The 22,785-nt window shown below is 46.1% G+C and overlaps 1 long non-coding RNA gene across 1 annotated transcript in view; it reads left to right on the top strand.

Moving 5' to 3' along the window:
- The first annotated feature begins 5,810 nt into the window (after positions 1 to 5,810).
- Positions 5,811 to 22,785, top strand: part of LOC143735898 (uncharacterized) — a 63,702-nt gene continuing 46,727 nt past the window's right edge. Inside the window, exon 1 of the long non-coding RNA XR_013203331.1 lies at positions 5,811 to 5,939. This is a non-coding gene — a long non-coding RNA (uncharacterized LOC143735898). The remainder of the gene's footprint in view (positions 5,940 to 22,785) is intronic.

Raw genomic sequence — 22,785 nt, 5'->3', positions numbered from 1 at the left:
TTTTGACGTGAATTTGGAAGCCTTGTGTAAAAAGGGACAGCAGCGCCTTTATTGTCTAAGAAAATTAAGGTATTTTAAAAGGGGTTCTATTGTGCCTTTTCACAAAGTCTTGATTTTGTTTTTGGGGTGTACTAGAATGTGTTTTCATGCTTGATTGTTCAAAAAAAGCATTATTTTTCATCATTACAGCTCCTCTCTTCCCAGTTTGGTTGAACGTGTCATTTTCGATGAAGCCCCTCTTTCCGAAATACGAAATGTGCTGTGATTGGGTAACTGGCCCAGTGTGTTGTGATTGGCAGAGCTTAGCGCGTGTTGGGGAAATGTCACACCCCTTCATAACCGCAAGCTCTACTCAGATGTAAATATCAATGATGGTGTCAATTACTATTTCGAGCCTGATAATATTAAACAAACGAGAGGATTGTGCTGGATTTCAAGCATGGAATTTGCAATCAGGATTTTTTTGTAATTTTCTTATAGATACAATGTTTTCCACCATTTAATAATATTCGTTGGAAAACTATAGCAATACAAACAGAAATCGATCACAAAATCATGGATCATTTTCCTAAGGGGCGGTAAACAGTCTTACAAAACCAAGAGCTTACAAAAGCTAAAGTAAACACTACATCAATACTGTAATGTTAGTTAGCAGGCTAATGGAGGCAAAGCTTTGCCCTTCAATTGCATAGATATCATAGCAAATACATAAAGCTTATAATTGGAACTGTTAATAGAACAGACAATTACAAATAATAAGACAGATTGTCCCGGCAAAATAGGAATGGCTATGTCTTTAATGGGAAGCTTTTGTGCTTATAGCCTGTATTGTACTCTCTTCTGAAAGCTGTTCTCCATAAAATGTGGAGCGCACAGACAAACGTTGAGATTATAATGTTCAGGAACCGTGTTAAAATAAGTTTTAACCTTTTTAAGTAAGTCAGCCTTATGAAAAACTTCATAAGTTTTGTGGTGCAAAAAACAGCGTCAACACTCTTCATCTTCTCTAAAGCAGCCCGACATGGCCTCACACTCTTTGTTGCATGTCTCGGGGGTGGGGTTTATGTAAATTTGTAGGGTTTGTGATGTCATCAACCCTGGAAGAAGCTTGTTGTAGTCCCTACCAGCCGTTTGTTGAAGTCCTTAAAAAAGCGATTTCTGTAAAAGAAAATATCTCCCTTTGCATTGAACTTTGAGCGTCGTAATTTTGCAGGTGTTGTTTATGCTCAAACAGCAAACTTACTAAAGTTAAAAGTGAAATCATCACCACAGACCCCTTTAATATTGACAAGACTGATGGAATTGTTTAATAAGTCTTACTGTAGTCAAGCTTAGTGTGTGTGGGTGAAGGAAGAAGAAGACAGGGTCGGCGGAATTGGGACTCCCACTTTATCCAGAAAATAAAAGAACAAAAAGGTGCGCTTGTGCGCCTTCACCGTAGTGTAATACTAGAGCACATATATAAGAAACACTCTGCCCGCTGTACCAGCTCATGCTGTATGTCTCCAGCTCTCAGGGTTCAGTCAAACGACCACTCTTCCCGTTTCATAAATAACTCAGTCCATTCAGTCAAAAACTCTTTCCACTTCGTGCATAAACTCTGCTGGTATCTGCTGCGGGTCGCGTGTGTGTCCCAAGCCCTTCTCTCTCCCAGCTCTCTCATTCCTGGCAGCTTATATGCAGTCTCCACGCCAATCACTGCAATCAGACACAGGTGTTCATCATCTGCACTTGACCTACTTACTCACCGCACAGCTCGCTGACTCGTCTCTCGCTACAGACTTCGCGAGACCACGCCCCCCTCGCCACATATCCCCACCGCCCGACTCAGGCCGGGGAGAACTATTACCGGGGAGTAATAAAAGCACTTTATCTCCCGGTGCAAATTGACGAAGTCTAGCCCCCCTGTTGTACAGCTGACTCTGTCTGTCCTGGGCCTGTAACAAATTCTCCATTGATAGCCGCCCCAAAGTGTGGAGTTTTGTTCTCAGGTCCAAGACATACTGAATTTCGTTCTTACTAGCGGACGGTCCGTCCTCCCAAGTTTCTCTAAGAACGTCTAACACCCCGCGGGGCTGACGCCCATAGAGAAGCTAGAAGGGGGAAAACCCCGTGGAGGCTTGGGGGACCTCGCATACAGCGAACAAGAGGGGTTCTAGCCAATTATCCCAATTTTTGGCGTCTTCATGAACGAACTTCCGAATCATGGACTTCAAAGTGCGATTAAACCGTTCCACTAACCCGTCTGTCTGTGGGTGGTAGACGCTAGTGTGAATCGATTTAACGCCCAATAATTCATAAAGTTCGAGAATAGTTCGTGGCATAAACGCCGTGCCCTGATCGGTGAGAATCTCTTTAGGGATTCCCACCCGGGAGATTAACGAGAAGAGCGCGCTTGCAACACTTTTGGCAGAAATGTTACGGAGCGGGAATGCTTCAGGGTACCGCGTTGCGTAATCCACCAGGACTAACACAAAGCGGCCGGATGAGGTCCATACCAATTCGTTCGAAGGGGACCTGCATTAATGGAAGGGGGCACAATGGTGCTTTTGGATTGGCCGGTGGGTTCACCAACTGACATTCACGACAAGACGCGCACCACCTGCGCACGTTCTCGTGAATGCCCGGCCAAAAGAATTGGGCCATGAGCCGGTTTAGTGTCGCCATTTGACCTAAATGCCCGGCCATTGGATTGAAGTGAGCCGCCTGAAAAAGCATTTCCCGGCAGCTTTTAGGAACTAACAACTGTGTTGTATCTTCTTTTGACTGGGTGTCTTGGGTCACCCAATGCAACTTATCTTTCAAAATAGCAAAGTAGGGATAAGAGAGCGGTTGGTCTGGGAGTACCTGGCCGTCGATAGACCGGACCTGATCAAATGCACGTTTCAACGTCTCATCCTGGGACTGCTCCAGGGGAAAATCATCGCCCTCTGTGAGGATAGTTCTCTCCAGAGCACTCCGTTTCCCTGCAGCAGAAGCCAGAGGTCCCAGCTCAGCATCTCCCACCTGAACAACCGCTGTCTTTCCCTTGTTTTTCTTTTGCAAAGAGGCATCCGCATAAAGACTCCAATAATTTCCCAAAAGCAGGCCAATTCATCCCCAGAATTAGCGGATGCCGGAGGTGCGGGTTAACTGCTACCTCTACGCTATGCTTTTGTCCCCTAAATTGAACTACCACAGGCATTATAGAATAACTCACCACCACCCCGTGCACACACCGCACCTTAACCATGCGGCTGTTATCCTATGCCCCAGGTTGAATCAGGCTTTGATGAATGGAGGTTTGGTTGCAGCCTGAATCCACCAAAGCCTGATAAGTACCCCCCTTGATACTCACTGGTATCTGGTACAAGCCAGCTTGATCGGGGGCAGCCTGTGGCGTGTCGGGGACCCGGATCAGTGTCCCCACCTCCATCACCAGACACCGGTCTATAAAGTGTCCTGGGTCCCCGCAGCGCCAACAGGCCGGCCCAGGCCTCCCCGCCGCCCCAGTGGGCCGGCTGGACTCGTCCAGGCTCAGGGACCTGAACCGCTGGCGATGTTGTTCCGGGGTCCGGCCGACCCGCTGAAGAATGGCGCGCCTCAGGTCTTCATAGACCAGTAGATTCTGGACTGGCAGTTGGTGGGCGGCTATCTGCGACTCTCCTGACAGTAGAGGGATGAGCCGCATGGGCCAGTCCACTCGGGGCCATCCCCGGTCCTCGGCCGACCTCTCAAAAAGGTCCAGGAATGGCTCCGGATCATCCTGGGGCCCCATTTTATTTAGAGGCAGGGGCGGGGCCGAGGCCGTAGCTGGATCGGGGACGGCCCGAATCACCCGGTCGAGCCAGCTCCGGAACAGCTCGCGGTCTTCTTACTGGCCTTGGAGAAGCAGCTGGAACCGCTGATCTTGCTCCTCCTTTACGGCCAGCAGGGCGTGGTGTTGTTCCCTGTGAAGACCCGCGAGCGTTTGGATGAAGTCCGCAAATGGCGTTCCTGGCGGGTTCTGCATGGCTGCGGCAGTCTTCTCCTTCCCGGGTTTTGGCACCAGTGTAGTCAAGCTTAATGTGTGTGGGTGAAGGAAGAAGAAGACAGGGTCGGCGGAATTGGGACTCGCACTTTATTCAGAAAATAAAAGAACAAAAAGGTGTGCTCGTGCGGGCTTCACCGTAGTGTAATACTACAGCACATATATAAGAAACACTCTGCCCGCTATACCAGCTCAGGCTGTATGTCTCCAGCTCTCAAGGTTCAGTCAAACAACCACTCTTCCCGTTTCATAAATAACTCAGTCCATTCAGTCAAAAACTCTTTCCACTTCGTGCATAAACTGCTGGTATCTGCTGCGGGTCGCGTGCGAGTCCCAAGCCCTTCTCTCTCCCCGTTCTCTCATTCCTGGCAGCTTATATGCGGTCTCCACGCCAATCACTGCAATCAGACACAGGTGTTCATCATCTGCACTTGACCTACTTACTCACCGCACAGCTCGCTGACTCGTCTCTCGCTACAGACTTCGCGAGACCACGCCCCCCTCGCCACACTTACCTTACCATTATTGTCCTTCTCTATTAGTTGCTGGTTTGGGACTCTTAATGTGAAACATAAGAACGCCCTAAACAGGATTGTTATAATAGTGGGAAGATTATAGGACAAGAACAAAGACGTCCATTAGTCCATAGTGACCATTTTTATTTACTCTTGAGTTCTCTATCCTGCCCTCAGGCTCTCGCTACAGATTACCAAAGATGAAGAACAATCGTTACAAATATTAATTTGTTCCTTATGCAATCAGATTATTAAATACTCTGAAGGGTAAATATTAGTATTTTAGATGTATATGTACTGCTGTGTGTTTTTGATTTCTTGTATGTGTTTTGTTTTATATTGTGGTGTGTATTTTATGTATATGTCTATGCTGCATCCAAATTGCCCACAAGGGATCTTAAAGGACAATTCCGGCCAAAAATGAACCTAGGACTAAATAACACATGGGTAAATAGTCGACCGTTCTCTGGGATGCGTTTTCATGATAATTGAATGTACCTAGTTTTTAACGTTAGTTTTAGTTTAACCACAGATTAGCTTATAACGCTAGTGTATGGGGCATCGAATAAGTAAAAATAAAAATTGCTAGTTAATAATACCACTAACAAGGCTCAAAATAGCCCACACTAACACAGTAGCATAATTAGAGTCTCTACCTGCAAAACGAAGCATTGAGAACTTTGTAAGTGTACAGACAGTTTAATAAGAAGATACTTTATAAAGACAGTTCACTTGTATACAAGCAAGAGCCATCTTTGGAAAACAGTCTCGACCAGTCGAACCATGAACGCCGTGCTGCGTGAGCTGAACTGTGACTATCGACCACCACGTAGCACGGCGTTCGTGGTTCGACTGGTAGAGACTGTTTTCCAAAGATGGAAACTTGATCCAAGTCTTGATCTTGTTTTGATGGAAACAAGATCAGTCACTTGTAAGTATTGGATTGCATAATAATACATAAATAAATAAATAAATAAATAATATCTTAAACAAGCTTAATTTGCATAGAAAAAAGAGGTTCTCAAAATATGTAAATTCTGTTATCACCTACTCAATAAGATCTACTGTACATCAACACTAAATCTGACACTATAGCAATGAAATCCTCCTCCTATGGTGTCGAACACAAGAACAAGAAGTCTCATCTACCATAAATCAAGCTTATTTAAAGCAATGTAAGTCTTAATTATCGTTTTTTAATTCTACCTCATAAAACAATTTAGGATATAAAATAGCTTTATTAACTAAATGCTTACCCTAAACAACTTCTCTTGTGTTTCTCAGAGAAAGAAAACTCGTATGAGGACGACTGGACCATCCCTTTAATATTGAATATTCAGAGGGGTCAGCACTGTTGTGTTAAAGCTCTCAACAGTACAGGCGACAAGACGTGACTGACGGCATTAGACAGCGAGGTAAGATGTTCTGTGAAGCTGCAAGGGTGAAAAGAGGTTCCATATCAAATATGCAGAAGGAAATATGTCTGAGGAATACTAACATCTCTACTGGCGCTGACTACCTTAGCCAGCTAAACGTAAGCCTTTCACAAGACTAACATATCAGTGCGTTTTGTTCTCAATGCGTCTTAAAGGAACACCCTCAGGGTGAAACAACCAACAGTAAAATCTTCGAAGATGTCCAACAAATGTGTTCAAAAATAAACATAGGATCTGCCTCAAGAGATACCAACAATATTTGATAACAAAGATGCAAATAGATGTACAGATGCAAACTACCATCAGAAATAAATGTGCAGGCACACATTTTAATATTGTATAACAGACATTGTGAAATTTAGGATGTAGCCCATAAATCATTTTCCTTTCCTTTTTTCTTTCTTGAACAAAAGTAAATATTTATGACATAAAACCACATATTGGAGATTTGTCAATAATTCCATGCTTTGTTTGTTTTTTTCATATCATTGTCAAATCAGGTTCATCTGTATATTTTTCTCTTCCTGCTGGCTGCTAATATGAAATATGAGATTTGATTTTCTTTGTTTATTCCAATTAGCCCACTTTCATGCTTGTCAATGCAGAGATTTCAGACGCACGGATGTTTTGTTAAAATAAATTAACGACTCGAGAAAGAAACTGAGAGGAAATTTGAGGTTAATGGCGTAACCTTTCACCAGAGACAACTTGTGATAGATATGTGTTTATATTTCATCCGCCATGACCCAATCATAAGCGATCCCATTAGTATTCATTCACACAAAATTGCACACTTATATTTGGATAGATACTGAGACATATAATGTACAGTTTTGAACCCTATACATAACTTTTTTTTAAATTTAATTAGAGTAAGTATTATTATTATTGTTGTTGTTGTTTAACAGATAACTATATTCTATATTCATTTAAAAAATCAGCAATTCTTCCATTATTATTTGTTGTTATATAAATGTTAACATATTTTACATAAAATTTGTTAAACAGCTATTCTTATCATTATTATTACATTTAAAAGTTTATATGCATATATGGTTTTACATGCTAAAAGCTAAAGGTAGTTGAATGTTAAAATGCTAATTGTTTTCATTTAATAGAAAATAGTACATTTGTCTCATTTATTATGAATAAAGTCGACCCATGAATTTGAAGAATTAAATATATATAGTTGTATATTATATATATTAAATAAATAAAATTGTCTATAAAGTCACATGTAAAAAAGCTGTACATACATAGATAATGAACATAAGACTATCTATCCGCAGGAAGCCAGGCAAAGATGAGAATACATTTCCAACACGACGGTTTAATGGTAACAATATAAATGTTAGCATAACAGGCAGCAACACACACTATACACAACGTAGATCGGACAAAGACTGACTGAACAGACGGAACTTAAATGCAAATACAGATGACGATGATTAACTGAACACAGGTGATACAGACAAACTGATAATGACAATGAAGATGACACGTGACATGTGATGACAGACAGACAAGTCCAATGAAAACAAACTAAACAAAACACAACTGTGACAGTTACCCAAATAAGAGACACATGTGCAGCTTTTTTTTAATCTCAAGGTCTGATCTTAAAACATACATGCCGACAGCTAGCGGCTTGAGCTCTGGATAACCGGGAGAGCCTGGAGAAGCTTCCTTTCACACTTCTCTAAATCCCTGCAACTCAAACGCATGCTGGCTAATGCCCGGGAATAGTACTGGGTTTATGAAGCTCATTACAACACATTGAACAAAACCACAAACCAGTTCGTGACAGCCTCCATCCTCCATGTGTGCACCATAAGTGAAGAGAAAAAAAGACTCTCTTAATGACCTGTTTGCATTTATAATATCTCGAAACATCCATTGTGTAGCTCAGGAGCATCTGTGTTTTTCTTGGAGTGTCTCTACAGGTTTGATATCTATTATTCAGAGCTTTCAAGTCTCTCTCAGACCAATTAAACTTTCACTCACGTCTCGACACGGTTCCTGCAGCACTTCGGATGAACTTCACAGAGCTCAGGGATTCCAAGCGCAGGTCATGAGGGACAGATATGTAACCTCTCCTGCTTACCATGTCAGTTTTAAAATTCAGAAGAAACATGTCTATTCAACACAGGCCTACTATACTATGATATATGACTTAATTATTGATGCTTTTGGAATCTAGGTTTGAGAATAATCAAAATCCATTTGACTCCATTGTTTAGTTTGTTTGGTTGGTGTAAAAGTGGGTTTCTGGACTCTGATTGAATCTTTTCTGTGGGCCAAAATCAAACCTAATTTCAAGAAAACAACATCTATTAATGACACAAATTCGTCTTTGAAAATTTGCTGTTATTGATGTTAAACCTTACCTAATGAATCTTTCTTTTTTTTTTCTTTAAAATTATTAACACTAAAGATGCGATCGCATTTATTGTCCCGTTTACACGAAGGGAAGACATTTCCTTTATAGATATTTCCCTGCGGTTTGGCCTCTCATTTACACGAAAACACAGTTTTTATCACAGAAAACGATTATTTCTAAAAACTCCGGCCAAAGTGGAGATTTCTGATAACGCCAGTTATTTGTTGCCGTGTCGACTGGGAGAAACGAAGTTTTAGGTTCTCAAACGTCACATTATGCACCAGAAAATGCTTAACGTCACGTGAGCGCCCAGTTTGGCATAGTTATGATGGCCCTCGACGGCGTATTTATGCGGGTTGATGTAAATGACAACTTTTTTGAAATCGATCAAAAAACGATGTTGTGTGCACGATGTTACTATTGAAAACGGAGGGGGGAAATATTTGTTCCCTTTCGTAGTCACTCCGAGTTACGTCGGATGACGACGAATGGGGGTTTCGCTTAGAACACCTATCGACTTCGAGTATTACAAAACGAGCCAATGGCGATGAAATGCCATGGGTCTGCGGAATTTGCATAGCGTAACTCCGCCCCACCTCGTGGGTATAAAAGGAGGACGCTCGCCAACATGCAGATATGTTTTCGCTTCGGAGCCAAGAATATTTCTTCACTCCACAATCATCTCTGACTTCGCTCTATGAGACGAGCTTCTCTCTCCGGTGTTGGTGTGACGGCGATCTGCAGCGAGCTCACAGTGCCTGCTGATCTGTGCAGTGATCTGCCAGTGTGTGTGTGTCTCCCTGTGCGCTTCAACATCGCGGAGTTTTTTTCTCCTCTCATAAAAGAGCTCGCACGCGGCACGTCTTTTTAAAGACGGCTCGCCCGTGCATTTCTGGTTGCAGCGGACTGGTATCGGACTCTGATGGGCACGAGCGCTGTCTAGTGTGTTTGGGCTTTGATCATGCTTGAACAGCGCTCGTGGATGACTCATGTTCTCTCTGGGAACGTGATCATCGCGTCATATATAGGTCGAGACTCGGTGAACTCGCAAGAGTGAGAGTCCCCTCATCCACTACCCGATCTTCGGCTGGTGGACAGGGTGACCTGAGGGTGTTGGTCTGGAACAAGGCGCCGACTCTGTGTCCACGCCCCAGCCCCCCCTCTTTAATGACGGTGCCCGCTAGCGAACTGATGATTCCACGAGTCTACCCTCGGGTGGCCCGTGTGTTTTCATTTGAAGCTACAGAGGATGATGCTGTGTCTGTAGCAGCATCACTAGGTGGGCTTGATTCTTCTGGAAATGACGACTCTTCACAGCTGCCACCCTTTGGTGTGCATACGGCTGTGCCTGAGTCTGATCCGGAGATGATGGCCATGCTTTCCCGGGACGATTGGTTTTTGGGTGAGGCCGCCGACGCGTCCACGGCAAACCCCAATATCTTTCCTCCCGGACGTGCATGATGAGTTCACGGGTCCTCTCTTTGGTCTCATCCGCCTTTCCTCCCCTCAGGGGCCGCTGCCCATGGGTACACTGGGGTTCCCCCGGTTGAACGCTCTGTTGCCATGCTACTGTGTCCTCAGAGTGCTTCCCGGCGCAATCCTAAGCACCCGTCCAAGCCTGTAGTTCTTTTCGTCACAGTAATCTGTGGCGAAATCCTATAGTGCCACAGGACAGGCAGCTGCCTCACTGCATCCCATGACCGTTCTGCTGGTCTACCTGACCCAGACGCTCATGGACATGCAGGAGGGCGGGACTGACCCGAGGCTCTTCAGTGAGCTGCGCGCCGCCACTGACCTTGCTCTCCGAGCGACGAAAGTGGCCGTACGCTCTCGGAGTCAGGTGATGTTCACCAGTTTGGGGCTGACCGGTCTGATGTGCAAGATGTCGGGCGGACCCGTCTGCTCGACACCCCAATCTCCCAGGTCGGCCTCTTCGGCGGTGCGGTTGAGTGCTTCTGCCCAACAGTTCTCAACCGCCCGTGAGCAGATTGAGGTTATTCTGCCCGACGGCCCCGCCGTCCGCTCAGATCCCTCAGTCTGCCCACCGCCGAAGGCTCCCTCCCACGGTTCCAACCCCGCCCGTTCACCCGGGCCTGGCTCTGGAAGACCGTAGGGGGATGCCACAGCCCTCTCCAGCCCCGCACCCCGCTAAACGCCGGGTTAAGCGGCACTTTTGAGATGGGCTGCTCAGAGATGAGACTCAGTTCTTTCCAGGAGTTGGTAGCAGGGCCACTCCTTTCCCCGGTGGAGGGCTGGGGAAGAATCCTTATTCAGAAAGAACTGACTCTCTCCTCTCTGAGCATACAGAGTTCTCGGACGACACAGAGCGCCGCCCACAAGCCGTGCTCTCCTCATCCCCCTCTGCCCCAGAGGTGGTTGACACGGCGTGCCGTCCACGGACCGTTTCGCCCCTGTCCCCCTCTGTCGCCAGACCCCTGACAGAGCAGGCCCCCGTGGAACGCTGGTCCTTCCCTGGCCTCCTCTGTCAGGGTGCGGTTATGACCTTGCCCCCACAACGGGCCGCTATGCCGCCCTCGTCTGGGCTGGTCATTTCCGCTTCGCTGCACCACCGGGGGGACGTCTGTGGTTCTTCACTCCGCTGGCACAGTTGGGAGCCTGCACTAGAGCTCCCTATCTGTTCCGCTGGGTCGTGCGAACCATCGGCTCGGCTATGCGATTCAGTTCGCACGGTCTCCTCCCGGCTTCACGGGAGTCCGCTCCACTTTGGTCGGTGGCTATGCCCCTATCATGAGAGCGGAGGTTGCTCCCTACTGGCGAAGGGTGCGATTGAGACTGTCCCTCCAGCCGAGATGAGGTCCGGGTTAACAGTCCCTACCTCATTGTCCCGGAGAAGTCTGGTGGGTTACGGCCTATCCTGGACCTATGCATCTGAACCGCTCCCTTCTCAGGCTGCCGTTCAAGATGCTCCTGGCCAAACGCATTTCTGGATGTGTGCGGCCACAGGATTGGTTTGCAGCGATCGACCTGAAGGACGCCTACTCTTATGTCTCCGTTCTCCTTTGACTCAGACCGTACCTACGTTCTGTTGTCAGGGCGCGCGCATGTCAGTACGCTGTTCTCCCATTCGGGCTAGCCCTGTCTCCTCGCGCCTTCACAAGGTTGTTGAGGCAGCCCTTGTTCCTCCATGGGAACACGGGGTTCGCATCCTGAACTATCTCGGTGACTGGCTGTCTTAAGCTCACTCCTGAGACCAGGTTTGTGAATACAGGGACCCAGTGCTCCGGCACCTAGCTCGTCTGGGCCTTCGGGTCAACTGGGAAAGGAGTAAACTTTGCCCCGTGCAGAGGAGCTCTTTTCTCGGCATGGACTTGGTCGCCTTCTCCACTCAGCCATTAAACAAGAGTGCGGTCCCACTGAAATTGTTTCAGAGGCTCCTGGGGCATATGGCATCTGCAGCTGCGGCAACGCCGCTCGGATTGCTTCATATGAGACCGCTTCAGCTGTGGCTTCGCGATCGAGTCCCGAGGTGGGCATGGCATCATGGCACGCTCCGAGTTACAGTAACTCCGACCTGTCGTCAGACCTTCACCCCGTGGTGGAACCTCAGTTTCTACGGGCCGGTGTTCCCCTAGAACGAGTTTCCAGGCATGTTGTTGTCTCCACAGATGCCTCTTCCACGGGCTGAGGCGCCATGTGCAACGGACATGCTGCCGCGGGCTCCTGGACAGGACCCCAGCGCCTTCTGCTTGTCAATTGCCTCGAGTTGCTGGCAGTACGCCTTGCCCTGCACCGTTTCCTCACGTTGCTCAGGGGTCAACACGTACAAGTCCGTTCAGACAATACCGCGACTGTAGCGTACATCAACCGTCAGGGTGGTCTACGCTCCCGCCGTATGTCGCAACTCGCACGCCACCTCCTCTCATGGAGTCAGAAGCACCTGAGGTCCCTTCGTGCTATCTACATTCCGGGAGATCGGAACTTTGCAGCCGACGAGCTGTCACGGTTTCGGCCATCTCCGGCGAATGGAGACTCCATCCCCAGTCGGTTCAGCTGATTTGGGACCAGTTCGGGGACGCACAGATAGATCTGTTTGCCTCTCGACTCGACCCATTGCGCCCTGTTCTATTCCCTGACCGAGGGCTCTCTCGGCACGGATGCACTGGCGCACAGCTGGCCGCGGGGCCTACGCAAATATGCGTTCCTCCAGTGAGCCTTCTCGCACAGACCTTGTGCAAGATCAAGGAGGACGAGGAGCAGCTCATTCTGGTTGCGCCGTATTGGCCCACCCGGACCTGGTTCTCCGAACTGGTACTCCTCGCGACAGCACCTCCTTGGCCAATTCCTCTGAGGAAGGATCTCCTTTCTCAGAGACGGGGCACCCTTTGGCACCCTCGACCCGATCTCTGGAGGCTCCACGTGTGGCTCCTGGACGGGACGAGGCAGGTTGAGTACCCTGCCACCAGCGGTGGCGGCTACCATCACTTCCGCTAGAGCATCGTCCACGAGACATGTCTATGCGTTGAAGTGGAACCTCTTCGTCAACTGGTGCTCTTCTCGTCGAGAAGACCCCAGGAGATGCTCGATCTCTGTCGTGCTTTCCTTCCTGCAAGATGGGTTGGAGCGAAGGCTGTCTCCCTCCACCCTGAAGGTGTATGTGGCCGCTATCGCCGCATATCACGAAGCAGTTCAAGGTAAGTCTCTGGGGAAGCACGACCTGATCGTCAGGTTCCTGAGAGGAGCGAGGAGACTGAAGCCTCCTCGCCCTCCTCTCGTTCCCTCTTGGGACCTCTCAGTGGTCTTAAATGCCCTGCAGAAGGCTCCCTTTGAGCCTCTGCAATCAGTTGAGCTTAAGTTCCTGTCTATGAAGACAGCGCTCCTGGTTGCATTGGCCTCCATCAAGAGGGTAGGGGACCTGCACGCATTCTCCGTTGACGAAGCGTGCCTGGAATTCGGGCCCGGTCACTCTCACGTGATCCTGAGACCCCGGCCTGGATATGTGCCCAAGGTTCCCACCACTCCCTTCCGGGACCAGGTGGTGAACCTGCAAGCGCTGCCCCGGGAGGAGGCAGACCCAGCCTTGGCACTGCTCTGTCCAGTACGCGCTCTCCGCGCTTACGTAGACAGAACGCAGTGTTTCAGGACCTCAGACCAGCTCTTTGTCTGTTATGGTGGGAGACTGAAGGGAAAGGCTCTCTCAAAGCAGAGGTTGTCTCACTGGACAGTGGACGCCATTGCTTTGGCTTACCAACAGCAAGGCCGACCGTGCCCCCTTGGTGTGACAGCCCACTCCACCCGGAGTGTGGCTTCCTCTTGGGCTCTAGCACATGGCGCCTCGCTGGCAGACATTTGTAGAGCTGCAGGCTGGGCGACACCCAACACATTCGCCAGATTCTATAATCTCAGAGTGGAGCCTGTGTCCTCTCGTGTACTCGCTTCAGTTAGCTAGTACTGGACCCGCTCAGGTGTCTTCGCTTGCTCGCCATTCCACTCCACGGACTGGATACGTGCGATTATTCCTCAGGTGAGCCTTCCTCTTTGAAGCCCTGAGTTCCTCCAGCACTGTTGACGCTGGCGCCAGTGTCTATTGCCTGGGCGTCGGCTAGGTGCCTCCGTGTGCATGGTTCCTCCCTGAGTAACCCCCACATGTGTATTTCCACTGTAAGCCTCCTTGAGCATGTGTCTTTCCCTTGGCAAGCCATCTTGCCCTCCTGGAGTTGAAAGTTGCCACCCCTCGGGCTGGTCACTCCAGTGTTCCTCCATATGTAGCCCTCCGGCCATATGTGTATCTTAAGTCCTCCCTACGGGTAGGCATGCTGCGGCATATCTCCTCTGAGATATGCTTCCCAGTGTACCTTGGTATTCCTGTGTTAAGTAGGACTCCTTCGTCTGTGCCAGTATCACGACAGGGGGATCAGACTTTCGCAGGGCACTGGAAGACAGCTGTGAAGGTGGCGTGATTTCACGGGGACCCCCATTCGTCGTCATCCGACGTAACTCGGAGTGACTACGAAAGGGAACGTCTCGGTTACATATGTAACCCTCGTTCCCTGAGTAGGGAACGGAGACGTTACGTCTCCCTGCCACTTCCGCTGTACCGCTGGGTAGACGCCTGAGTTCAGTCTCGGCTCCTCAGCGAAGACATATCTGCATGTTGCCGAGCGTCCTCCTTTTATACCCACGAGGTGGGGCGGAGTTACGCTATGCAAATTCCGCAGACCCATGGCATTTCATCGCCATTGGCTCGTTTTGTGATACTCGAAGTCGATAGGTGTTCTAAGCGAAACCCCCATTCGTCGTCATCCGACGTAACGTCTCCGTTCCCTACTCAGGGAACGAGGGTTACATATGTAACCGAGACGTTTCTCTAAATACCCGGCTATGTGTAAATGTGGCCTTACTGTTGCTCTGTGAAATTCCATGGACAAAACTAGTAAATCTTTGTTGGTTTTTCAGTCTTCTTTTTTTTGTCCAACCAATGCTAAATGTGCAATCACATTTACCATTGCTCTGCGAAGTTTCAGAAGATTTCCAAACACAGATTTCGAAATTGGTTCAAGTTGAACATAATTAGCTGCATTCGCTAACAGAAAAAAATGGTTGATTTCACAGTGACTTCTGTGTGAGCTGTGCTTCATACATCGCTACACTATTGACTGCAGACAATGAATCATTTTGCCCGTGAAATTTCACTAATGTGACCGCATCAGTTGAACTGGCCAAATTATTGACATTTCAAAGATGCCCTATAAATGCATTCACAAATGAAGATGGGAGTCTGTACATCGAGAGATTATCAACACAATTGACAATAGACAATTGACCATTTTTTTGCCTGCAAAATTTAACCCATGTAGTAAAGATTTGGTTGTTTTTCAGACTTATTGTTATCTTTGGCCAAACAACACTATAGGTGCAATCACAGTTATTGTTGCTCGGTAATCCAGTCATTTCGATAGGAATCTACATGATTGGCAATTATACGCAAGCATGAAAGATTTCACAACAGGTTCAGGTTGGTTACTCAAATTAGCCACATTCACCAACAGAACGTTTTTTTAACCTTTTTTATCTGCTTATGTGACTACACCAATTAAAACGGACAAATTAGCACGAGCAAACATAAAAGACGCCCTAAATAAAGATGGGAGTCTGTGCGTCAAGAGATTATCAACACAATTAACTTACAATATACAACGCTATTAATAACATTTAACTATATCTAGCGAATCTTTGGTTGTTTTTCAACCTTCATTTTCCTTTTTGTCAACCAAAGGTAAATGTGCGATCACATTGACCATTTCTCTGTGAAATTCACAGGCGGAGTCCATGTTTTGTGTGAAAAGATTTTGGCGAAAGATTTCCCCACACAGATTTCCCACAAATTGTTTATGCAAATGAGAAACAGAAAAGCTGCTGTGTGAGCTGTGCTTCAAACATCGCTAGACTATTGACGATGGGAAATCTTGCTGAAATGTTGCTAATGTGACCGCACCTTAAGACTACGGGTTTTGGCTCAACCTTTTCTTACCATTCAAAGACGCCACCCACCACATCATGAGCTTTCGGGAGAAACAGAGAGAAAAAAGAAAGAAAGAGAGAGGTTTCTGAGCAGACAGCTGGAGGATTAGCCTATTAGCACAGCACATTTGCCATTTGCTAAGCTGCTTACAGAAACATTAACGCACAAATGTAGGGAGAATGTCAATATCTAATATATTTCCGGACTTAATTACCTTGCATCTCTCAGCTTACATCTTACTCAGGCTTGACAGCCAAAGTAGAACAGCATGGGAGAGAATTAATTGCGCTTTATTTAAACTGACCTGTATGATGGTAAGTTCAATTGGCAGAAACTTTGCTAATACCTGAAGAGCTTGTGTACTATCTTTGATTTGTGTGGAAAACGGGACAAATATGATTGTTTTATTTGTTATTCTCTCACCGGGTGGTTGGGAAACCAGGCCATGTTTACTGGCTCGCTCTTTTTGGAAGCACAGATTCAATGTGTTCATTACTGTTGTTTGTCTGTCTATGCTTGAGTTGTAGCTGTTATCTTCCTGCTCCCAGGAGTGTATGGTAATTTCGGTTGTCTTGCATGGAATATATTGGTTTAATTTGCAAGTCCAACATTGCACAACTTCCGGGAGTCTGAGGTGCACGTGTGCAAAGTTGTGAGACCCGGTTGATTGCGCTTCTGAGGAAAAACTAATCTCTGGATTTTGTGAGGATAGAGGCAAAACCATCTTTGAAAATGACTCTTTAGTTGTGCCTGTGAAATAATCAGTACTTATTACTTTCCGATGGACAGAAATTTAGAATAAATTATCTAGTACTTTTTCTACTTTGCCCCCTTCAGGGTGGTAATAAACTAAGAAAACCTGCAGTAACTAGAGCTGAAATTAACAAAATCGAGTAGTTTGACAGTGCTTTTCCAGTAATGTGGGATTTCATGTAACATAACTGTTGAAAAAAAGTGCTGTTTTTATGTCAGGTTGTATTGCGAACACAACTTGATCCATATGAAATACATTCCATTAAATATGTGTCACGGGTAGCTTTTGAAAATGTAATTTTAGTAAATAGATTTGGGTGATTCGTTGTAGTAAATCAGTTGGATGGTTCATTTATTTAGCTAGTTCGGATGAAGGATTTCAAGTGAAGCGGTTTATTTAATTGAATCTGTTTGGCCAGTTCATTTTAAGAAAATGGTTTAGATAAATAATTTTAGTGAATCGGTTCAATTTGTTTAAACAGTTAATTTTAATGAACTGGTTTGGTTGATTCTTTATAGTGATTTGGTTCAGGTGGTTCATTTTAATTAATCTGTTTGGACAGTTAATTTTAGTGAATTGGTTTGAACAATTTGTTTTAGTGAATTAGTTTGGACACTTAATTTCAGTTAACTGGTTTGGACATTTCATTTAGTGAATCGTTTAGGCAGTTAATTTTAATGAGTCTTAGTGAACCGGTTCATTTAATGATAGTTAATCAATTAATAGTCAACATTATTATTTTTATATCAAAATATTATTATATTATATTATATTATATATTATATTATATTATATTATATTATATTATATTATATTCAGCTGTCATCATATGTCGTCAATCAGTTGTTATGCTCAGGCGCTATATATATACAGGTCCTTCTCAAAAAAATTGCATATTGTGATAAAGTTCATTATTTTCCATAATGTAATGATAAAAATTTAACTTTCATATATTTTAGATTCATTGCACACCAACTGAAATATTTCAGGTCTTTTATTGTTTTAATACTGATGATTTTGGCATACAGCTCATGAAAACCCAAAATTCTCAAGAAATTAACATATCATGAAAAGGGTCTCTAAACGAGCTATTAACCTAATCATCTGAATCAACTAATTAACTCTAAACACCTGCAAAAGATTCCTGAGGCTTTTAAAAACTCCCAGCCTGTTTCATTACTCAAAACCGCAATCATGGGTAAGACTGCCGACCTGACTGCTGTCCAGAAGCCCATCATTGACACCCTCAAGCAAGAGGGTAAGACACAGAAAGAAATTTCTGAACAAATAGGCTGTTCCCAGAGTGCTGTATCAAGGCACCTCAGTGGGAAGTCTGTGGGAAGGAAAAAGTGTGGCAAAAAACGCTGCACAACGAGAAGAGGTGACCGGACCCTGAGGAAGATTCCAGACCTTGGGGGACCTGCGGAAGCAGTGGAATGAGTCTGGAGTAGAAACATCCAGAGCCACCGTGCACAGGCGTGTGCAGGAAATGGGCTACAGGTGCCGCATTCCCCATGTCAAGCCACTTTTGAACCAGAAACAGCGGCAGAAGCGCCTGACCTGGGCTACAGAGAAGCAGCACTGGACTGTTGCTCAGTGGTCCAAAGTACTTTTTTCGGATGAAAGCAAATTTTGCATGTCATTCGGAAATCAAGGTGCCAGAGTCTGGAGGAAGACTGGGGAGAAGGAAATGCCAAAATGCCTGAAGTCCAGTGTCAAGTACCCACAGTCAGTGATGGTCTGGGGTGCCATGTCAGCTGCTGGTGCACAGTGTCAGGTCCACTGTGTTTTATCAAGGGCAGGGTCAATGCAGCTAGCTATCAGGAGATTTTGGAGCACTTCATGTTTCCATCTGCTGAAAAGCTTTATGGAGATGAAGATTTCATTTTCAGCACGACCTGGAACCTGCTCGCAGTGCCAAAACCACTGGTAAATGGTTTACTGACCATGGTATTACTGTGCTCAATTGGCCTGCCAACTCTCCTGACCTGAACCCCATAGAGAATCTGTGGGATATTGTGAACAGAAAGTTGAGAGACGCAAGACCCAACACTCTGGATGAGCTTAAGGCCGCTATCAAAGCATCCTGGGCCTCCATAACACCTCAGCAGTACCACAGGCTGATTGCCTCCATGCCACGCCGCATTGAAGCAGTCATTTCTGCAAAAGGATTCCCGACCAAGTATTGAGTGCATAACTGAACATAATTATTTGAAGGTTGACTTTTTTGTTTTAAAAACACTTCTTTTATTGGTCGGATGAAGTATGCTAATTTTTTGAGATAGGAATTTTGGGTTTTCATGAGCTGTATGCCAAAATCATGAGTATTAAAACAATAAAAGACCTAAAATATTGTAGTTGGTGTGCAATGGATCTAAAATATATGAAAGTTTAATTTTTATCATTACATTATGGAAAATAATGAACTTTATCACAATATGCAAATTTTTTGAGAAGGACCTGTATATATATATTATAATTAATAACTAATTCTTTCTTCTTTTTTTTTACGTCAAATCAAAGTTTCAATATTCCAATATCCATCTAAACACTAGGCATTTATTCTGAAAGAGAAATGTTTCGTAATTATTGTTTCATAATTAATTAGATGTTTAAATACTGTTGTATCTACAACAGGGAGACCATCTGAAGGATGGTTTTGATAGATGAATCCTCGACAGACTGCGCCTGTTCGCTCACATTCAGCTAAATGATCTCATTTGTTGCTGTTGTTGTTGTTTTACACAGGCCTATTGTTATTTAGCTGCCATTCATCAGGTGCTTTCCTGCAAATGTACAGTACACTAATTGGTCCCCTAAAGCAACTGGCAGCAGGTATGAACTGGGACTGAAAAACAGCTCAAAACCCACATTGTGATCATCCATATTCATATAACACAAACTATGTCCTGCTGTTTTATTTTATTCATTATTATATATTGATTTTCATTTAACTTTAATGTCTTAAAAAGCTGTTTTTAACATTGAAAGAGAGAAATGTTCAGATTTGACTTAATGCACCAGTTTATAAAAACAGGAAAAAGTCTATGGGACAAGACAAAAATCTTATTAAAGGGGTGGTATAATGCCCTTTTCACAAGATGTAAAATCAGTCTCTGATGTCCCCAGAGTGTGTATGTGAATTTTTAGCTCAAAATACCCCACAGATAATTTTATTACTTTTCGATGGTGAGCAAAAACGCACCGTTCACTTTCACTCGCTCACGTTTGACGTAACGTCGACGTAACAAAGTAATTGGGATCGCCTTGAGAGACATTTTTTTCGCTCTCTCACTACTCTCAAGGTTGGGGCGGCAGTGCTACTACAGACCGCCTTTTCCATGCATGTGACAGACACCTTGCAAAAAAACAAAAAGGGAAGGTTTTGGCCTTCCTTTTTTGGAAGCAATCTAGGGCTTCGGGGAAAATGGGAAAAGAGAAACTCACCGCCGGGCAGAGGATATTTTCTCGGTATGGAGTTGGACTCGATCCACATGACAGCGCGTCTCACTGAGGCCCGCGTCCAGTCAGTTTTGAACTGCGTGAGCACGCTCTGATGCAGAACAGCGGCACTGTTTCAGAGGCTCCTGGGACATATGGCCTCTGAAGCTGCGGTAACGCCGCTCGGATTGCTTAATATGAGGCCGCTCCAACACTGGCTTCACGATTGAGTCCCGAGATGGGCGTGGTAGAGTGGCTCGTGCCGGGTCCAAGTAACCCGCATTGTCGCCAAACTCTCAGCTTGTGGTCGGACCCTTCGTTCTTGCGGGCAGGTGTTCACCTAGAACAAGCTTCCAGGCACTCTGTGGTCACCACGGAGGCCTCTGCCACTGGCTGGGGGGCCACGTACAACGGGCATGCAGCTTCGTGGACAGTGCCTCAACCTTTATTGGCACCTCGACTGCCTCGAGTTGTTAGCAGTACATCTTTCCCTGGGCCACTTCAAAACGGCACTACTAGGCAAGCATGTACTGGTCCGTACGGACAGCACTGCGGCCATTGTGTACATCAACCATCAGGGTGGTATACGCTCCCGCCGCATCTCACAACTCTCCCGCCATCAGGCCCGCCTTTGGAGTCAGAAGCATCTGAGGTCGCTTTGTGCCATTTTTATTCCGGGCCTGCTCTACTGTGAAGCCGACGAGCTCTCACGGCAGCAGGTGCTACCGGGAGAATGGCGACTCCATCCCCAGGTGGTCCAGCTGTTTTTCAGGAGTTTCGGGACCGCACAGGTAGATCTGTTGCCGCCCCGGACACGTCTCAGTGCCACATGTTCTATTCCCTGACCGAGGGGACCCTCGGCATGGATGCTCTGGCACACAGCTGGCCCCCGGGCCTACGCAAGTATGTGTTTCCCCCATTGTGAGCCTTCTTGCACAGACGTTGTGCAAGGTCAAGGAGGACGAGGAGCAGGTCTTGTTAGTTGCGCCATATTGGCCCAACCGGACCTGGTTTCTGGAACTAGTGCCCCTCGCGACAGCCCCTCCCTGGCCCATTCTTCTGAGAGAAGTCCTGCTCTCTCAGAGACGGGGAACCCTATGGCATCCGCGTCCAGACCTCTGGAAACTCCATATCTGGTACCTGGATGGGACGTGGAGGTTCTAGGTGACCTACCCCCAGCGGTAGTTGACACCATCACTTCCGCTAGAGCCCCCTCAACGCTTCTATGCGTTGACGTGGAACCTATTCGTTGACTGGTGTTCTTCTCACGAAGAGAACCCCCGAACTTGCTCGATCAAAGCTGTGCTTTCCTTCCTGCAAGATGGGTTGGAGCGAAGGCTGTCTCCCTCCACCCTTAAAAGTGTATGTTGCCGCTATCGCCACACATCACAATGCAGTTGAAGGTAAGTCGCAGGGAAAGCATGACCTGATCGTCAGGTTCCTGAGGGGGGCGAGGAGACTAAATCCTCCTTGCCCGCTCTCTATACCCTCTTGGGATTTGTCTCTGGTACTTTCGGCACTTCAGAGACCACCTTTTGAGCCTTTTGCAGTCAGCGGAGTTAAAAATCCTGTCCTGTAAGACAGTACTCCTGGTTGCAATGGCCTCCATCAAGAGGGTAGGGGACCTGCATGCATTTTCGGCCGACGAATCATGCCTAGAATTCAGCCCGGCTAACTCTCACGTGATCCTGAGACCCCGACCCGGAAACGTGCCCAAGGTTCCCTCCACTCCCTTCAGGGACCAGGTGGTGAAGCTGCAAGCGCTGCCTTCGGAGGAGGCAGTCCCAGCCCTGGCTTTTCTCTGTCCCGTCCACGCTCTTCACCTGTACGTGGACAGAACGCAAAGCCTCAGGACCTCAGATCAGCTCTTCGTCTGTTACGGAGGCCAGCAGAAGGGAAAGGCTGTCTCCAAGCAAAGGATGGCCCACTGGATAGTGGATGCCATCGCCTTGGCTTACGAAGCCCAAGGCGTGCCTTGCCTGTCCGGGTTGAGAGCCCACTCCATTAGGTCACTTCTTCTTGGGCGCTGGCACACGGTGCCTTGCTGACAGATATCTGTAGAGCTGCGGGCTGGGCGACACCTAACACATTCGCTAGGTTTTGTAGCCTACGTGTTGAGCCGGTTTCTTCCTGTGTCATCGCTTCAACCAGCCGGTAACACCGAAGTTCCCGCTCTAGTGTCGGCTTGCTTATGTAGTACTCCCTTTTGTGATACATGAGAGTGAGAGAGACAAAATTCCAGTGGTCCTCTCTGTGTTGTTTTAATTTAATCATAGTTTTCAATACCATGAACTCTCAATAAATAAGTAAACAGATATACACACAATCAAACAAGAACTATAATAATACTAATAATAATACAATCTTTCAGACTCTCTCACAGTTGTTTCACACAGATGATACACTAACAGACTTTTCTAATATAACTATACCAAAATCATTCATGAAACAAACACCCAATTGAACTAATATAGTAGATGCATTTGAATAACTGTTGTCTTCTGAAATTTTATCATTTTTACTAACCTTTTGTGATAAATGAGAGTGGTATTCCAGTGGTCCTCTCTGTGTTGTTTGAGGATGCGCCACAGTCGTCATGGCAACTCTCAACTCCCAACTGCCTCTCAGAATTTAGAAAATGCAACTGAACTGTTCAGTGCAAACTCATTATAATTAAAGTAATTTAAATAAAACATATATATATATATATATATATATATATATATACTGTAGATAAATTGAAATAGATATATATAAATACAAAATAAAA

Source organism: Siphateles boraxobius, unplaced genomic scaffold (assembly GCF_051911475.1).
Source record: "Siphateles boraxobius isolate OS27281-9 unplaced genomic scaffold, OSU_SipBor_1 13, whole genome shotgun sequence".
Taxonomy (NCBI): Eukaryota; Metazoa; Chordata; class Actinopteri; order Cypriniformes; family Leuciscidae; genus Siphateles; species Siphateles boraxobius.
Note: the sequence above shows the minus strand (reverse complement) of the source record. Positions and strands in the feature narration are given on the sequence as shown.